Raw genomic sequence first — 18,659 nt, forward strand, 5'->3', positions numbered from 1 at the left:
GATTTCAAGTGCCCCCAGCATGACCGCGAGCCTCTCTATGACTACTTCCGGAGGTTCGTCCAAAAGAAGGCTCAAATTCCAAACTTCCCAGAGAAAGATGTGATAGAAAAATGCATCGAGGGACTCCTGCCTAGTCAGCTTGCCTCCCACCTCATAAGAGAGCCTCCGAGGACTTTAGAGGAGCTCTATTCAGAAGCAGAAAAGTACGCGAAGTCAGACGCCGACCACCGCAGAAGGGTCGAGCAAAGAAGAATAATGCGTCAGGCTGAAAAATACAACCAGCAAACATGGCAGCAAGAGAAGCAGCCAGCTCACCAGCTCATCTTACCTCTGGAAACTTCGCACGAAAATGAGGATCAGATAACCTTTGATCCCTTCGTGGCACCACCAAAGCCAGAGCCCCAACGCTCAAACGACAAGCAGCCTTCGTCCGGGGCACGAGGCAGAGGTCGCGGCAGAGGAAGGGGCCGAGGTCGTGGACCTTCGCGGGACCCCAAAAAATTCTTCTGACTCCGACCACAGAACAAACCAGTGCCCGGAGAAGAAGAAGACCCTTGACAGAATGGAGGCCGAGAAAAAGGCCAAGCTAGTTGGGCACACTACATGGCCACAGACCCAACAACCTCAACAAATACAATATACACAGCCTTCGTTCGTTCCACCTCGACCATTTACACAAGCATACCGACCACCCATATTTAACTACAACTACAATCACAGCTGCAGCCAAACCCTCCAACGCAAAACATCCAACCCACAGCACAAGCTCAACCCACTCAGGAGCAGCTACCGCCACCCCCAGCTCACCCACCAAAACAAGAAAACCAAAACACAAACAGCCAACCCGCGGCACTACCATCTTTCGGCATGATCATGCCCATCTCCGGAGGTTCTACCCTGGACTTCGAAAACAAGAGGCAACGCAGGGACTACTTCAGGCAAGTCCATTGCATCGTCTCCGAAGGTCCAACCAAGAGAACCCAGTGGTCACACTCTCCGATCACCTTCTCTGAAGAAGATGTCAACCTCATCAGCTACCCACACACGGACGCTCTTGTCATCGAGGCAAACATTCAGGGCTGGAGGATTGGCAAGATACTAGTTGACACCGGCAGTTCTGCAGACATCATCTTCTCCGATACCTTCGATAAGATGGGTATCGACCGAGGCCTGCTTCAGCCTTCGGAAATCTCTTTAATGGGATTTGGAGGAAAGAGAGTGAACGCAATCGGCAAACTGTCACTCCCCGTGTCCTTTGGAGACACGGCCAACGCAAGAACAGAGCACATCACCTTCGATGTGGTAGAAATGCCGTACCCATATTGCGCAATCTTAGGAAGAGGAACAATTAACAAGTTCGAAGCTATCGTCCATCAACTATACTTGTGCATGAAAATGCCAGCTCCCGCAGGGGTCATCACCGTTCGCGGGGACCAGCAACTTGCGCGGGACATTGAACGGGGATACACCCTAGGACAGAAAAATGTACACAACCTTCGGACTGAATCCAAGCCAGTTACAGTCGAAAAGCACCAAGGGAACAACGAGAAAGCAACCTTCGAAGAAGACTGTGAAGTCAATAAGGTCCCCCTCGATGAACACCTCCCAGACAAAATGGTTACTATCAATGCAACACTAGAGCCTGAAGAGGAGAAAGAACTTCTCGAGTTTCTCCTCAAGAACCAAGATGTTTTTGCATGGTCCGCCAACGACCTTCGGGGAGTCAGCAGAGACACCATCGAGCATCGCCTGGACACCAACCCAAGCATCAAGCCAAAGAAGCAAAAGCTTCGCAAAATGGCAGATGAAAAAGTCACAGCAGTCAAGGCCGAAGTCCAGAGACTGCTAGATGCAAATGTCATTAGAGAAGTCAAGTACCCAACATGGCTGAAAATACTGTGCCAGTCAAAAAGAAGAATGGCAAATGGCGCATGTGCATTGACTTCACAGACCTCAATAAAGCTTGTCCGAAGGATGATTTCCCATTGCCAAGAATCAACAGAGTCGTCGATGATGCGGCAAACAGTCAACTGATGTCCCTACTGGACTGTTTCTCCGGATACCATCAGATCTGGATGAGGAAAGAGGACGAAGAAAAAACAAGTTTCATAACCCCCTTCGGCACCTACTGCTTCGTGAGAATGCCCGAAGGACTAAAGAATGCAGGACAGTCTTTTTCAAGGATGTCTTCTGTAGTCTTAGAGCATCAACTTAGAAGGAATGTCCTGGCTTATGTTGATGACATTGTTGTAACCAGTTCAATAAGAAGCAACCACGTGGCAGACCTGGCCGAAACCTTCGCAAGCTTAAGAAAAGTAGGACTGCCCTTGAACCCCAACAAGTGTATTTTTGGAGTTCACAAAGGAAAGGTGCTAGGATGCCTTGTGTCCACCAAAGGCATCGAGGCAAACCCTGACAAAGTAAAAGCTCTTTGGAACATAGAGGAGCCAAGGTCCATCAGGGACATACAGAAACTTACAGGGCGGATTGCAGCCCTAAACAGATTCATCCCACGCTCTGCAGACCGAAGCCTACCATTCTTCAAGGTCCTTCGCAACACAAACAAATTTGAGTGGGGCCCTGAGCAAAGCAAAGCCCTCAAGGCACTCAAAAACCACCTACAGAACATGGTCAAAATGACCTCACCAGACCCGAAGAATGTGTTGCTCCTATACATCGCAGCATCCTACTCCGCAGTCAGTGCAGCGCTCGTGCTCGAGAGAGAGAACGAAGGAAAAAGAAGCAACTACCTGTTTATTTCGTATCCGAAGCTCTCGCAGGCTCGAAGCTCCTATACTCAGAGCTAGAAAAAATCGCATATGCAGTAATCATGTCTGCCCGGAAGCTTCGACACTATTTCGAAGCTCACAAGATAATCGTGGTAATAGATCAACCCTTGCATGACTTGTTCAGCAACAGAGAGGCCTCAATTAGAATTGCAAAATGGGCTTCGGAGCTATCGGAGTTCTATATAGACTTCGAAAGAAGAATAGCCATTAAATCATAAGTATTAGCAGATTTCATTGCCGATTGGACATCCCCAACATTCAAGGAGGAACCTTCGACTGAAACTTGGATCGTGCACTGCGATGGGGCCTGGTATAACGACGTAGCGGGCATTGCTGCAATTATAGAGTCTCCTTCGGGAGCAAAAACAAGATATGCAGCACGACTTACCTTCGGCAAACTAGAATCATCAACCAACAACACAACCGAGTACGAAGCCCTGCTCCTGGGGCTTCGTAAAATGAAAGCCCTTGGCCACCAAAACTTCATAGTCAAAACAGACTCGAAGGTCGTCAGCGATCACATCGAAAAGGACTCGAAGGCAAGAAAACTCGAGCTTATCGAGTACCTTGATGCAGTTAGATCCATGGAGAAATATTTCAAAGGCTTCGACATCGTTCATATCCCGAGGCACATGAACGACGAAGCAGACAAACTGGCAAAGGCAGCATCAAGAAAAGAGCAGTTACCACCAGATGTATTTTTCGAAGAAATCAAAGAACCTTCAATCAAACCAAAGAAAGAAAAACAAATCTCAGTCATCTCGACCGAAGATTGGAGAACACCCATAATGGAGTACCTTCGGGGAAACATTGAGCTGCCAAATGAGAATGAGGAAAAGAAAATGTTCCAAAGAGCGAGGGGCTACGTCATCTCCGAAGGAGAATTATTCAAGTCAGGTGTAACCAGCCCATGGTTAAAATGCATCTCAACGACCGAAGGAATCGAGCTCCTCAAGGAAATTCACTTCGGGTCTTGCGGATCTCACATTGGCTTCAGACAACTTGTCTCCAAAGCCTTCAGGCAAGGATTCTTCTGGACAACAGCCCTGAAGGATGCTCAACACATAGTGAAAACATGCCAAGCATGCCAAATGATGGGCTCGAAGTCCACAAACCCTTCGGAGCCAATTCAGCTGATACCCCCCACCTGGCCTCTTCAAAGATGGGGAATTGATCTAGTGGGCCCCCTACCCACAGCTCAGAGCAATTACAAGTACGCAGCAGTTGCTGTTGAGTACTTTACAAAGTGGATCGAAGCCAAGCCACTAATCAATATCACTTTAGAAACAATCAAAAAATTCTTTTGGCAGAACATCATCTGCAGGTTCAGGGTCCCAAGAGAAATCACCGTTGATAACGGCAAACAGTTTGATTCACAGCTTTTCAGATAATTCTGTTACAGTGTGGGCACGAAGGTAATCTTTGCCTCGGTGTACCACCCGCAATCCAACGGAGCTGTCGAAAGGGCCAACGGCATCGTCTTCGGCAGCATTAAGAAGTGCTTGTTCGATCAGAAAAAGGGTAAGTGGGTAGATGAACTCCCGAAGGTCATCTGGTCCCACAACACATCAGAATCAAGAACCACCAAGTTCACTCCTTTCAGGCTACTATATGGTGCCGAAGCAATGACACCAGAAGAGCTTAAGAATCGAAGCCTAAGGGTGACCCATCAAGTCGAAGGCACACCCTCCGAGGAAAAAGACCTCATAGAGCTAGACATCCTGCAAGCTTAGGAAAATCTAGAAAAGTATCAACAAGAAACAACGAAGTGGAGAGACAAGAAAATAGTGAAAAAGGACATCGCAGTCGGAGACTGGGTCCTAAAAAGGAAGCCAAATGCCGAAACATCCGGCAAACTACAACCCAAGTGGGAAGTACCATTCCTTGTAATCAAAAGCAACAGGCCAGGGTCATATCACTTGTCCGACGCAGAAGGCAATGAGCTGCAGCATCCTTGGAATGCCGACAGCCTTAAAAAATACTACATTTAAGTTTGTAAAAAGGACGCATCGCGAAGCTATAAGCGATCGCGGACCTTCGCATTTATTTTCAGCTATTTCATACAATGTAAACGGGCCGTACTCTTTTCCTCACAAGGGGAAACTCCACACAGGAGGTGAGGTTTTTGATGAGGCGGACCCAGTGTAAACTATCGCAATACAAAGAATTTTCCCCAAACAGTGTCACTCTCGCCTAAGCAGCCAGAATGGCAAGCTTCGGCAAACATTTGCATGCCAAACAAAACAGTAAGTTAGCAAAGTATGCAGAATCCGCAAACTTTGCATACTTATCAAAACGCCAAGGGGCTTCGACCTTACAAATGGTTCGAACCAAAAAACCTTCGGCAAAAAGGCAAACGCACAATAAGTGCAAAAACGCCAAGGGGCTTCGACCTTACAAATGGTTCGAACCAAAAAACCTTCGGCAAAAAAGCAAACGCACAATAAGTGCAGAAACGCCAAGGGGCTTCGACCTTACAAATGGTTCGAACCAAAAAACCTTCGGCAAAAAGGCAAACGCACAATAAGTGCAAAAACGCCAAGGGGCTACGACCTTACAAATGGTTCGAACCAAAAAACCTTTGGCAAAAAGGCAAACGCACAATAAGTGCAGAAACGCCAAGGGGCTTCGACATTAAAAATGGTTCGAACCAAAAAGCCTTCGGCAAAAAGGCAAACGCACAATAAGCGCAGAAACGCCAAGGGGCTTCGACCTTACAAATGGTTCGAACCAAAAAACCTTCGGCAAAAAGACAAATTCACAATAAGTGCAAAAATGCCAAGGGGCTTCGACCTTACAAATGGTTCGAACCAAAAAATCTTCGGCAAAAAAAGCAAACGCACAATAAGTGCAGAAACGCCAAGGGGCTTCGACCTTACAAATGGTCCGAACCAAAAAACCTAAGGCAAAAAAAAGCAACTTGAAAGAATCGAAAGACGGATGCCAGAAAGGGGGGAGACGTTTTTTCCGAACCCTCGGCATCCATCATTCGACAATCCTATGAGACAACGCCGCGCAAGGAAGGGGGGAGACGTTTTTCCAAGAACAAAATTTGCGCGCATTGCCTTTTATGGCAAAAACTTGTCAACCGAAGGACACGACCAGCAAAGCACTAACGCACAAAAAGCACAATCCCCCCAACCCACGAAATAGGGACACCAACGAATCAAGTGCGAGAAAGGGGGGAGACGTTTTTCTTAAAAATTCCTCTCGCACTTAACTCCTCGGGTCCTAACACCAATAACGAAGTGTAACAAAGCATCTCACACATCAAAGCATCTCGAAGGATGCACACATCAAAGCATCTCGAAGGATGCACACATCAAAGCATCTCGAAGGATGCACTCATCAAAGCATCTCGAAGGATGCACACATCAAAGCATCTCGAAGGAGGCACTTTGTAAGCATCTAGGCCCTCAAGGTATGTTTCGGTGATTAATGACAACCATTATTGTGACTAATGAGTTTGTGCAGCTTAATAGATCATTATCGCTCATTTGGTCATATGTCAAAAGAGGCCCCTCAATTTCATTATTCAAAAAGGCGATCTCGGTATTCAACTCTTATATATGTCAAGACTAAGGATCTTTCTAGTCCTAAGTGTCATAAGATTGAGAAGGACACTTAGTTTAGTATAGGTTTTAGTATAGGTTTTATAGTTTTGTAGTGATCGCACTATTAAGAGGGGTTAAGGCTAAGTAACTTGAGCATGGACATGGTCATTTGAAAATGGATGCACACAATGGTCACTCAGGTTTCTAGAAGTTCAAATAAGTGGTTCTCAAACTATATCTCAAGAATATTTGGATTTCATTCAAGACTCAAATCAGAAAAGGCAAAATCAGAAAAAGTCTTTAACACCGGTTTAACCGACGACCTCAATTTTCTATACGTCGGTTAAACGAAGTCAGCAGAGTCTGGACAAGTCAATACACCGGTTAAACCGACGTGTTTGAATTTAACGTCGGTGCATTAGTCCAGAGTTGGTTTTTCCAGGGTATTTCAAGTTCTATACACCGGTTAAACCGACGATGTTTGAAATGGGACGTCGGTGCAATTGACCAGTGAGATGGTTTTTCCAAGGACTTCAGAAGTTGTACTCATCGGTTCAACCGACGATAGGTTTGAGTTAACGTCGGTGCAGTTGTCCAGAGACTTGGTTTTTCAGTTGATCAGTGGACAACTACACTCACCGGTTAAACCGATGATACGTCGGTTAATCTGCCCAAGTTGTAACGGCTAGTTTTCAGAAGGGGCAGTTTACATTCACCGATTAAACCGACGATGACTGTTGGAGGGATGTCGGATTAACCGGCGCTACGCAGTTTTCTGGCAGCTTTTGTCCAACGGCTCTATTCGTGTGAGCTGCCTATATATACCCCTCCAATGGGTCATTTTGCTACTCTTGACACCAGCCAACATCCATACACTCAATACTATAGTCAAGAGCCACCTTGAGCTTCATCATTCATATATTTGTTCATTCAATCAATCAAGAAGCAAGATTAAGGACTTGAGTAGAGAGAAGCTTGTGTGCATCCGTTCTTGGTGATCGGTTCTTGCTCAAGTGAAGGCCTTAGCTTGTTACTCTTGGTGATTGGCATCACCTAGGCGATCTTGGTGATCGAGGTGTTTCTCGCGGAGCTTGCCAAGGATTGTGGGAGCCCGGAGAAGAAGATTGTACGTGGCTTGAGCTCCACCACACCGGGATGGTGAATGAAGACTCTTAGTGAGCGCCCAAGTCTCGGTGACATGGGAGGTGACAAGACTCTTAGTGAGTGTCACAACGTGGATTAGGGGTGTGTGCCAACACATCGACACCACGGGAAAAAAATCCGGTTGTCTCTTGCACTCTCTTTCATATCAAGCACTTACTTTCATGCATTCTTTCATGTGCTTGACCTTAGAGATCATAGCTTAGCTCTACCTTGCTTAGTTTCATATCTTTGATAGCTTGTGTAGTTTGCTTTGTTTAGCCGGTTGGTGAATTGAGCCTTACTAGCATTGCATAGGTTAAGGTTGTTTTATCTATCTTAGAAATTTGAAAAAGGCCCAATTCACCCCCCCTCTTGGTCCATCGATCCTTACACACTTATCAGAACACCCCGAAGGATGCGAACAAAGCATCTCGAAGGATGCACACATCAAAGCATCTCGAAGGATGCGCAGATCAAAGCATCTAGAAGGATGCGCATTTCGGAGCACCTCGAAGGATGAGAAGAAGCAATCTCGAAGGTTGCATCCGGAAGGACAAATCGAAGGATACGCACAGAAAGGCAACCCGAAAGGCGCAATAATAGGCCTAGAAGGAATAATATACACTTTGAAAATCTTTGCGAAGGTAGCGTTCAGACATCAAAACGAAAGTTACAACGAATCACGACCTGACCAACATAAGTACTCCGCAACGCTGCACCCAGGATGAGCAAGGCTGAAGGCCTCCCAGCTCATCAATACCCTAACACTGTTTGCGTCATGCAGTATAGGAATATTTACAAAAAATTCCAAGTCCTTGAAACAAATCCCCACAAGCTAATCTTTAGACCTGAGCCCCGGAAGAACCAGCAGCACCATTCCCCGAAGGAGATCTCCAATCCTCGGACATTCGGTTATCATCCGAAGGCCGGTCAGGAGACGCCTCCTGCACCAAATAGACCAAACCAATCAAAAAACAAACAAAAGAAAAAGCGAAAGGTTGCTGAAAACAAACCTACCTCAGCAGCTGCGGCCGCCAGAGTCCGAACAGCAACCTTGCCAGAAGTTTCCCAGAAACGCTCAAAAAAAGCAGCCTTCAACTCTTGAATTTTTGCCACTTCCACTGCCAAACCTTCGTACGGTACATACTGAAAACCATCCAGTCGGGCAAGATCAACTGCGCCGACACGAAGAAGATTTCCAACAAGCCCCTCGAAGGAAACAGAGGCCGCGTTGTCATTTGCCACGCTCATCACCTCGCCAAGGCCCTCGAATTCCGACATCAACCAGTCCAAAAGCAAAAAGAAAACTTGAAGACCTTCGACCGGCTTAGGCAAGGGCAAAGGCTCAGCTCCAAGGGCACCAAGAGCCTTCTTGTACTCTTGGTACACTCCTTCAGCCCGTCTGGCAACCTCGGGTATGACCCGCTCGAGTTCAGCCATTCTAGTCTGAACCCATTCCAACTCCGTGATCCTACTCTTAAGGGCAGATTTCTCGTTTGCATCCACCTCAACGTTCTTCCGAAGGTTCTCTAGAACCTTCTCGTTATCCGAAGCGGTTGACTCCAACTTCGAGCACTTAACCTTCAGTTGCTGGTTCTCCTCTCTCAGAGCGAGAACCTCCGCCTCAGCCCGCCGCAGTTTATCAGCCAGACTCAATCTCTCGGTAGCGCTTTTCTCCCGAAGTTCCACATCTGCCTTAGCCTTTTGCATTAACATCCGACTGGCATGGGTAAGCTTCTTACTTAGCTCAGCAACAATGAAAGCAGCGTCGGAGGTAGAAGCCTCTGCCAAGGTTGCATTAAATCCTGAAACAAAAACAAAATCACCTCCGGGAAAACTAAATTTCGAAGGAAGGCCAAACGTAATCAGACGCCACCCTACCCCTTTCAGAAGGGAGAATCCCAGTCGTGCCAGGCCCGTGCATCGCGGCCAAGAGCTGCTGCATCGACGCCGACACAGCTGCAAAAAATAATATAAATAAAAACTTCGAACAAGTCAGGTAATCAGGAAAAGCCTAGTAGGCGAAACTTACCAGACTCATCGAAGGTCATCCCCTCCAACGCCTCCACCTCTTTATCCGAAGGGGGAGCAGAAGACCCACCGGGAATCTCCCCACCCCTCAGCGCCATCAACGTCTCACCAACCAAGATTTCTCCCTCTTCGATGTTCACCGCTAGAGCAGGCTGGGCGGCGGTCGGCGCCTGAGCTGGACCTTTCGGAGCGTCAGCTGCCGAGTCGGTCACCCTAGGCTCGGGAGGCTTCGGGATGTCCGTAGGCTTGGCCCCAGTCTTGACGAGGCTTTGAATCCTCCGGCGCTTCGTAGTACCTTCGGAGGAGCAATGAAGATTAATCAGCGCTTTAGCCACCTCAACCCGACGGCCGGAACCGAAAAGCATGGTCCCGTACTCATCACTAAGATCATAACGGGATCTAAAAAGCCTCCCCTCGGGAACTACGATCTCCCCGCCCACCGTCCCCATGAGCTCTTCCATGAATGAGAGCATACTGCTGTCGCCCGAAGACACCTCCTCATCCCGCGCCATCCTCTTGGCGCTCTCAGCCCTCGCAACGGAAACCTTCGTGCTCGAAGGTTTCCGACCGCGCCCGCGTCCACGCGTGCCAATATCACCGGAGCTCCCCGCCTCCCCCACCTTAGCCTTGCCCTTGGATTTTGACTCAGGAACCTCCGAACCAACGTTTCCCGGTGGCGTCATTCTGGGAATGGCGTTCGCTGGAACCAGCCGAGGCTCGTAAGCAACACCCATCTCAGCTAAACAACGGTTCAACCGAAGGTTCCCTCCGCACACCTCCACCAAAGAAAGATACTCCTTTTTGTTCCAAGGACCCAGTATCTCCGCAGCCTGCCGCTCCAGTTCATCCACAATAACTTCGTCACTAGAGCCTTCGGGCCTCCGAAGCCCAAAAACAGGAGAAGTCACATCATACTTCAAACCAACAAAGCGCTTACGCTCGAACCTCGATGGAGACCAGCCAGCAGCAAGCGGCCAAACCTTCGCAGCCAGAAATTCCTCAACAGCATCCCTGCCACCACAAACTTGGCAAGCCGTCATGAAGGCCTCCAGACACGATTTGAAACCTAGCTCGCGCTTGCTGAAGGCAGGCTGATAGACATGATCGAACATCTTGTAACGAACATGGCACCATTTATGCCATTTCGAGTGATTTTGGTGATCGAATGACAACACAACACTTGGACTAATATGATTGTTAAGATGATCATTCTCAGGCTTTTAGGTTCAAGTGATGACAAAGAGAAAGAGAAAATAGGCGTAGCAAGGCCCGAAGGGCAGCCCCTATGGGGGGCCCGAAAAGCTCTTCGGATCAGGAGCACCGAAAGAACCGACGCCAAGGGCATCGGTGCATCCGACGCTTGTCGGAAGAACCGGCGCTATGAAGTTTGGTGCAGAAGGGAATCGAAGCCAAGTCAGCATATAGGCACCGGTTGAACCGACGGGTCAAAAAGGGCATCGGTGCATTGGGCGTCCTATGTTCCAGAGACGATGCAAGTCGCGCAAGAGATAAGTCTTCAGCACCGGTTGAACCGGTGAGGCATCGGTGCATACCATCGGTGTAATGACGTCAGCGCCCAGGAGAAGATTCTTAAGCACCGGATGAACCGGTGATGCATCGGTACAAAACATCGGTTCAACCGGTGGTCACTGTGTTAGCTGTCAGAAGCTCAACGGCTACTTTGGGTTGTGAGTGACCGGATGAACCGACGCTACCCCTGCCAGAGGCATCGGTTCAACCGGTGATACGCAGAATTCTGCTGACCGTTGGAGCAACGGCTACAAGACTTAGTGGCCTATATATATGCCTCACCCCGGCCATTTGAAAATTGCTGGAGTCCCAAGACACCTCATACACATCCAAGAACATCTCCAAGCCATACAAGAGCTCATAGATCATATCCTTAGCTTATAGCACTAGCTTTGTAAAGTGTGAGTGCTAGATTAGCTCTTAGTGAGTGTGATTGCAAGGCCTTGAGCCTTTGTGCTGTGGTTCTCTAGTGAACCAAAACAAGAGCTTGGTGCGCCGGCACCTTGGAGCTTGAAGCTCGCCGGCAACGTCATCGACCCTCCGACTTGGTGTGGAGCGGCGACGACACTTTGTGCGGGGGACGTGGAGACCCCCATCCTTTGTGGAGAAGCTCCTTAGTGGAACCCGGGGCCAAGGTGACCGTGATTGTGTTCACGGAAGAGACTTGGTGGCCGAGTAGCAATACTCTTAGTGAGTGCTACAACAACGTGGATGTAGGAGTGCCTTTGTGGCTAACCGAACCACGGGATAAACACCCGTGTCAAGAGTTTGCTATCTCCTATCCCGCTCTTTAAGCTTCCGCATTTCATACTAGCAATTTGTATGCCTTTACTTTCATAGAGTAGTTTTTTGATAGGAAAGGCTATAGGTTGCTAAACTCTTTTGGGATAGGGGTTTTACACTAAAACAACCTAGTTACACATCTAGATAGCTTGTTTTAAGTTTAAGTTTTGTGCAAACTAGTTGGAGCCATAGGTCAAAGTTTTTATTAGAGCCTAATTCACGCTCTGCCCCTCTTAGGCTAGAGCACCCGATCACTTTCACATCTCAATGTCCGAAGCAAGCAGATACTTCACCTCGCCAGAACCTTCGGGGTCAGGGAAACCAATCTTGGCTTAAAACCAATATCCTAACCAGTTCCCCTCCCACTTGTTCTTGTAAGCTGTCGAGAGCGCGACCTTTAACAGACCGGTCCTTTTGTTCAGCTTACGAGGTACGAAGGTGCAGCAGCCGTTCTGAACCTCGCTAAGCTCCGAATCATCATCTATGTAAACCTTACGAGACTGGCAGTGCAGCTGGAAAAGCCTACAAAAGGCATCAACAGACACTTCACCTCCGAAGCTGCGCACCACCCACAGAAATTTGGCCAAGGCAACAATTCCGTTCGGGGTAAAATGGTGTAGCTTCACGTTGAATGGCTCCAAAAGCTTCGGCAAAATTGGATCCATAGGAAGTCTAAGCCCAGCTATAAAAAAATCATTAAAGACCACAACCTCGCCGGTCTCCGGTACAGGAATCAATTCTGCCCCCGGAGGTCGACAAACACCCTCGGCGAAATAGCCCTTCGTAATGTAGAAGTCTATCATGCTCTGAGATACGACAGGTGGCTCGAAAAGCAAAGTCTTACGTTTCTCCGGAGCCATCATTTCCGACACGTCCGCAGACACAGCCGAAAGGCTCTCGCTGGACTGCTGTTGCTGAGAAGGCTGCGAACCACCCGCCTCTCTTTCGGAAGCTGGACCAGAGTCTGTACGTAGAACCGCCCTCTTAATAAATGCCATAACTACAAAAATAAATAAAAAACAAAGTCAAATCAGGAACAAAGGCTCGAACGAACCTTCGATCAACCTCGCTGTCTGTTTAGTGCGAGCCATGAGCAACAAAGTTACTTACACCGAAGAAAACAAGTAGCCTCACCACACACGGAACAAGGACCTTCGGACAAAGCGCTTTATAGAAAAAAGTGACGAATGAACGCAAAGCTCGAGAGGACACAGGGTTTACCCCACCCAGCTCCTCCGCTTATATAGGCGGTGAAAAGGAACAGTTCCAGCGGTAAAACCGAGGAGACGGCAGCCCAAGCGGCGCATTCAGAAAATGACACGTATACACCAAAAACCGACCGTTGCAGCCGACGGTTCGGGAGACGTTTTTCCTCGGGAGCTTCCCGAAGGTTGCACGCAATCTTCTTCATTAACAAGGGTTCGGACCGTCGGCTTCGGACCTCGCCCTCGAGGGGCTACTGTTGAGGATTGGACCTTCGGGTCAAGCCCTTGCCCTCGGAAATGCTCCCTAACCTGTTCGCAGGGCCACAACGAAATGGAGCCAAGCGTGCCCGAAGGTATCGGATGAACACTAAGAAGCGCAAGCTCAAAGACCGTGACCTTCGGGCCGAAGGATATCACCTTCTGAAGGCCGAAGGTGACGGAAGGCTGCCAGAAGCACGAGCGCAAACACCAAGGCCTTCGGTCCGAAGGGCGCCACCTCCATCGCGCCGAAGGTGATGAACGGCCACCCGGAAGCATAAACTCGAAGATCAAGACCTTCGTTGATGGAACCTTCATGGCCCAAACTCCCGGAAGTACCCGAAGGTTATTGCAATCTTCATCGACTGAAGACATGTGAGTAAAACGTGAATATGAAAGAAGGTCGGAGTTGTATACCTTCCGAATACGTGAGAAGGTCGGATTTGTAAACCTCTCACCTTGTAATTTTACCTCGAAACTGGCTGAGAGTGAGTTGTAAATGAGTTGGGAGGGGGCAATATAAGTAATCCTGGCCGAGGGCTAGAGGTATAAATAGCCCCCTCTCTCCACAGTGTAAAGGGTTGAATTTTCTAATTTTTATTGGAGAGTTCGACACTTACTTTCATTGCCACCTTTCCTACTGTTCATGCTCCCTGTCTGGGCATCTACTAAGCAAAAATCCCAACACCATGCATGGAAACGTTTGGTGGGGCAAGCTCGCCAGAGGCAGGCGAAGAGAGGGCTACCCATCGTTGCATGGTCCTGCGCCATGGCCACGGTGCTGGCTCTCGCGACGGTGGCGCCAGTCGCTGCCGGAAAGGGAGACGAGGCGGCATCGATGGTCGGCACGGTCGCCGTCTCAAGGATCGCCGCCACGTCGGCGTCGGCACCGCCGTCCAGCGTGAACGTCACGTTGATCTGCCGGCCGACACCGGACCCGAGAGCGTGCAAGACCGCGCTAACGTCGGCTGAGGCGCGGTCGGCCGGGGACCCGTTCGCGGCGTCCGTCCAGTTCGCGATGGCCAGGGTCACGACGGCGCGCTCGCTGGCGCGCAACCTCTCCGCGTCCGCGCCGTCGAGCATGCACGACTGCGCCGAGCTGCTCGACATCAGCCTCGCCCAGCTCTGTGACGCGCGCGGCCGACGTGGCTCAGCGCCGCGCTGACGAACCAGGGCACGTGCGACGACAGCCTCGCCGCCGCCGTGCCGGCCCCCGCGGGGCGCGACGCCGTGCGCAAGAAGGTCGCGGCGCTCGCGCGGTTCATCCGCACTGCCCTGGCGCTGCACGTCAAGAAGGTCAAGGGCGTGTCCCGCCGTCCGCCGCAACATCGTCACCTAATAAAGGCACCGTGTTCCCGTCCTGGACTCCTTGTTGCCCGAGCACGACAGGAGGCTCCTCGAGTCTCCGGCGACCAGCGTCGTCACGCCCGATTTACGGTCCTTCTACCCCTACTCGCACCCTTCATCTCCAGCAGCCGATTGCTAGCAGCCTTAATATCTCGCAAACACTGTCAACAAGCAGATCAGCTCATCAATGGAGCTTCTCGCCTGATTCAGACAGATTTCATCAGTTGCTAGGACAGGTGGCCACCACATCGGCTTTCAGTCCAAGTAAATCCTTCAATCCTTAGGTGCAGGCTTGCATCAGGAGAAGAGCGGCGCGCCGGCGCCGACGAAGCGGGCGTAGGACTAGGAGCTGTGTGATAACCCGTTCAACTCTGAAGCAGAACTGGTGCCCCCAGGCTCCGTTCTTCTCGACGAATGCGACAAGGAGGCCGCCACTTGCCCGGCGAGCTCAACCGGCAGGGCCGTCGGGCTCCGCCGGCGGCCGCGTGACGCTCTAGTCTCCGCGGTCCGCCCGGCCTAGGCGCTTCGCCATGTCCAGCCCTGCCACGCCTGCCTGGCGAGGATGCCATGGCGCTGGTACTGAAATCCGCGGCTGATCCCGTCCGCACATCTTCCATCCGACGGTTAACATTTGTCCAGGGGTGGACGGTATTTGAACCACCGTCCGCGCCGTGGTCGCTGCGGAGCGCCGCCGCCGCGGCTCGCCGTGGCTCGTCGGAGCACCATCGCAACGCTCGTCGTAAATTTCTCCCTGCATCTCCCTCCTCCCGATTTCTCAGGTTCTTGACTCCACCCGCGTTAGCCGGCGATGACCGGCGACCGCTCCCCGGCTCCTGCCCGCGCCACGCTCTCGCCTCCATGGCTCCATGACCGATGCACGCCCACCGACGCTACATCCCAAGCAGGCGCCATCGAGTTCTCCTGCCATCCACCCCTCCCCGTCGCATGAGCGCCTCCTGCTGCTCACCGTGGCTCGCCTGAGCGCCGCTGCGCGCGCCTGCGCCATGGCAGCGGCCACGCGACGCTCATGGGCGGCGTCGCCCCTGCCTTGACTGCCAACTATGAAGAAGACCCTTTCAGCTCTTGACGAATGAAATGACGAGACTGCCATGGAGCCATTTGCCGGCGGGGCTCCGGCGGCCGCGTCACCCTCTCGTCTCGCGGTCCACTCGGCCTGGGTTCTCCGCCATGGCTCTTCCGTCCCCCTGCCGCGCCTGGCCTGCCCGAGGACGCCACGGCTCTCTTACGGAAATCCGCGGCGGATCCCGCCCGCACATCTCCGATCCGACGGCTAAAAGGGGCCTAGGGGTGGACGGTAATTCAAATACCGTCCACCCGGACGGTATTTCAACTGCCGTCCATCCCCTGGCTGGTCGTTTCAACGGCGCCGCCTCCGCTGCTCTTCGTGGCTCGCCGGAGCACCACCGCGTGGCGTAGATTTCTCCGCGTATCTCCCTCCTCCCGCTTTAGCCGGCCGCTCCTCGGCTCCTGCCCCGTGCGCGCCGCGACGCGCCATGCCTGCCTGCCTGCGGCATGAACTCACCTCCACGAACAGTGCGCCGCCACGGAGGCTTCACCCCACCCAGCAGGCGCCGCCGAGGTGTCAGGGCCGGCCCTGAGGGGGTGCGGACGGTGCGACCGCAACGGGCCTCCAAAAATCGGGGGCCTCCAAAAATTTGTATGTTACGAGGCATGTCAAGTTATAAGTAACATCTTTGCTTATAAGCCAGCTCATTTAGATGTTGAAAGAGACTCGGATCATCTAAGTATTTGGCATGGGCTTTGGAACATTAGCCCAGGGCTAATTTTGAGAGCTAATGTTTAGTCTTAAATTGGTAGGCTAAGCATTAGCCCAAGGTAGGTTATTTGGATCTATGGGCTAATGCCCACCCTCTCTCTCATTCCCATATCTAGGTGTGTGTGTATATTCACATTTTTTGTGGGGTTCATACTAAATTAGCCCCATTATCACCTCTTGGAGGGGCTAAGAATTTTAGGAGAGATAATCCACTTTAACTCAAAATTATCCCTCATACATCAAAACAGGTGGGATAATTTGGAACTAAAAGGTGAGGGATAACTATTACCTCTATGTATCCAAACAGACCCATGACCCCCTCATAAATTTTGTAACCTATATTGTTGGGCGTGACATCTCTGTCCAGTTGGAGGAATAAAGCCGCGCCCTGATCTGATAGAGGAAAATCAATCGACAACTTCTCCAACATCTGCCCAACTACACGCTTCAGTGCCTCCTTGACATCCTCGCGAGCCGCTGCCGCTGTCTACAGATCGCCGATTTGCTACCTACTTGTCATGCCGATTACCAATTTGACTTTTTATATTTTTATAGTTAATGGGGGCCTCTATTGTTTTTTTTGCACTGGGCCACCAAAAAGTCAGGGCCGGCCCTGCGAGGTGTCCTGCCTTCCACCCCTGCTTGCCATCGCATGAACGCCTCCTGCTGCACGCCGCGGCTCGCCGGAGCCTTGCTGCGCGGCTGCGCCCTGGAGGTCGCCCCGGCGTCGGCTACCTCAAGCGCGCCCAGCCCATCGAGCTGTGTGCGAGGGCTACTGCGACGGCGACCACGGCGTGCCCAGCCCATCGAGCTGTGTGCCCGAGTTGCCGATCACGACGGCGGCCATGACGACCCCCGGTCCCCGGAGTCACGACTCGCGAACAACACGCTTTGCACAAGTCCAAGCTCTGCATCTCATCTAAGCGCTAACAATGAGCTAAAACGTCGTTGTAGAATTCATATTGCTTGCCCACTGGCCTACCGCCAAAGTCGTCAGACGTTGTTGTTCGGTTCCAAGGTCTCCATCACAGCATCACCTATTTCTGCAGGACTGCAAAAAGGATGAAGATACTTTGCTCTGCTGGAGTAGTTACCAATTATTTTGATACTTGCTTGCATTTATTTTCTATATATTCAAAATCCCCTCTGGGTTGGTTAAGTTGCAGCATAGATTCAGTTTCACAAAAGACCTCTGATCAAGCATTGAAGCTGATGCTTCATTCTGCCTACCTCTCTTGTGAATTCTGAAAGACCTACTAAGCACTGAACTCTGAAAGAACATTCAGCTATACTTTGTTGGGGCACTTCTGTATAGTGTATACTACCATAACAACTAAAGTGGACGCCCCAGTTCTTTTAAGAAGTTAGCCGCGAGGACCTTCTCTCCTGATTCAGACAGATATCCTCAGTTGCTAGGCCAGGTGGCCTTCACATCGGCTTCAGTCCACGATCAATCCTCAGTTGCAGGCTTGCATCAGGAGACAAGCGGCGCCGGCGGCGACGAAGCGGGCGTAGGAGTAGGACTAGAAGCTGCGCGGTTACCGGTGGCCTGAGGCTCGAGCTCCGTTCTTCTTGAGGAATGCTTGATTCACCGGTCCTGGCCCTTGCCCAAGCGACCTCCACCGGCGGGGCTCCGGCCTGCCAGTCGGGCTCCTCCGGCGGCCGCGTCACGCTCTGGTGTCTAGTCCCGCGGTCCACCCGTCCTGGCCGCCTGATCCCTCTGCCATGGCGACGCCGAGCTGCCGCGCCTGCCAGGCGAGGCAAGGACGACGCCCTGGTCCATGGCTCTCTACTCTCACTGAAATCCGCGGCCGATCCCGCCCGCACATCTCCGATCCGACGGCTAAAAGAAGCCTATGGGGTGGACGCTATTTCAAATACCGTCCACCCCCGGCCCCGGGTCGTTGCGAGCGACTTGCGACTTTGCGATTGCGAGGGCGACCGCTCCCCGGCTCCTGCCCGAGTGGTGCCGCACGGCGCCCTGCGGTCGCTCGGCGCCACGGCGAGCTCGTGCAGCTGCTCCGCCTCGGGGTCCTTCAGGCCCCTCCGCTCCGCGCCGTGGCGTCGGCACCGCCAGGGCAGGCGGCCGGTGAACCTGAGCCGCCTCGTGTCGGCGTGCACCATCGACGCCGACGACGCGTCAGCGCGTGCCATCGTAGTTAGGGAGCCGGTTCGAGGACAGGGACGCGTTCCTGGCGCTGATGGAGCGCGGCGTGAAGCC

Source organism: Panicum virgatum, chromosome 9K (genome assembly GCF_016808335.1).
Source record: "Panicum virgatum strain AP13 chromosome 9K, P.virgatum_v5, whole genome shotgun sequence".
Classification (NCBI taxonomy): domain Eukaryota; kingdom Viridiplantae; phylum Streptophyta; class Magnoliopsida; order Poales; family Poaceae; genus Panicum; species Panicum virgatum.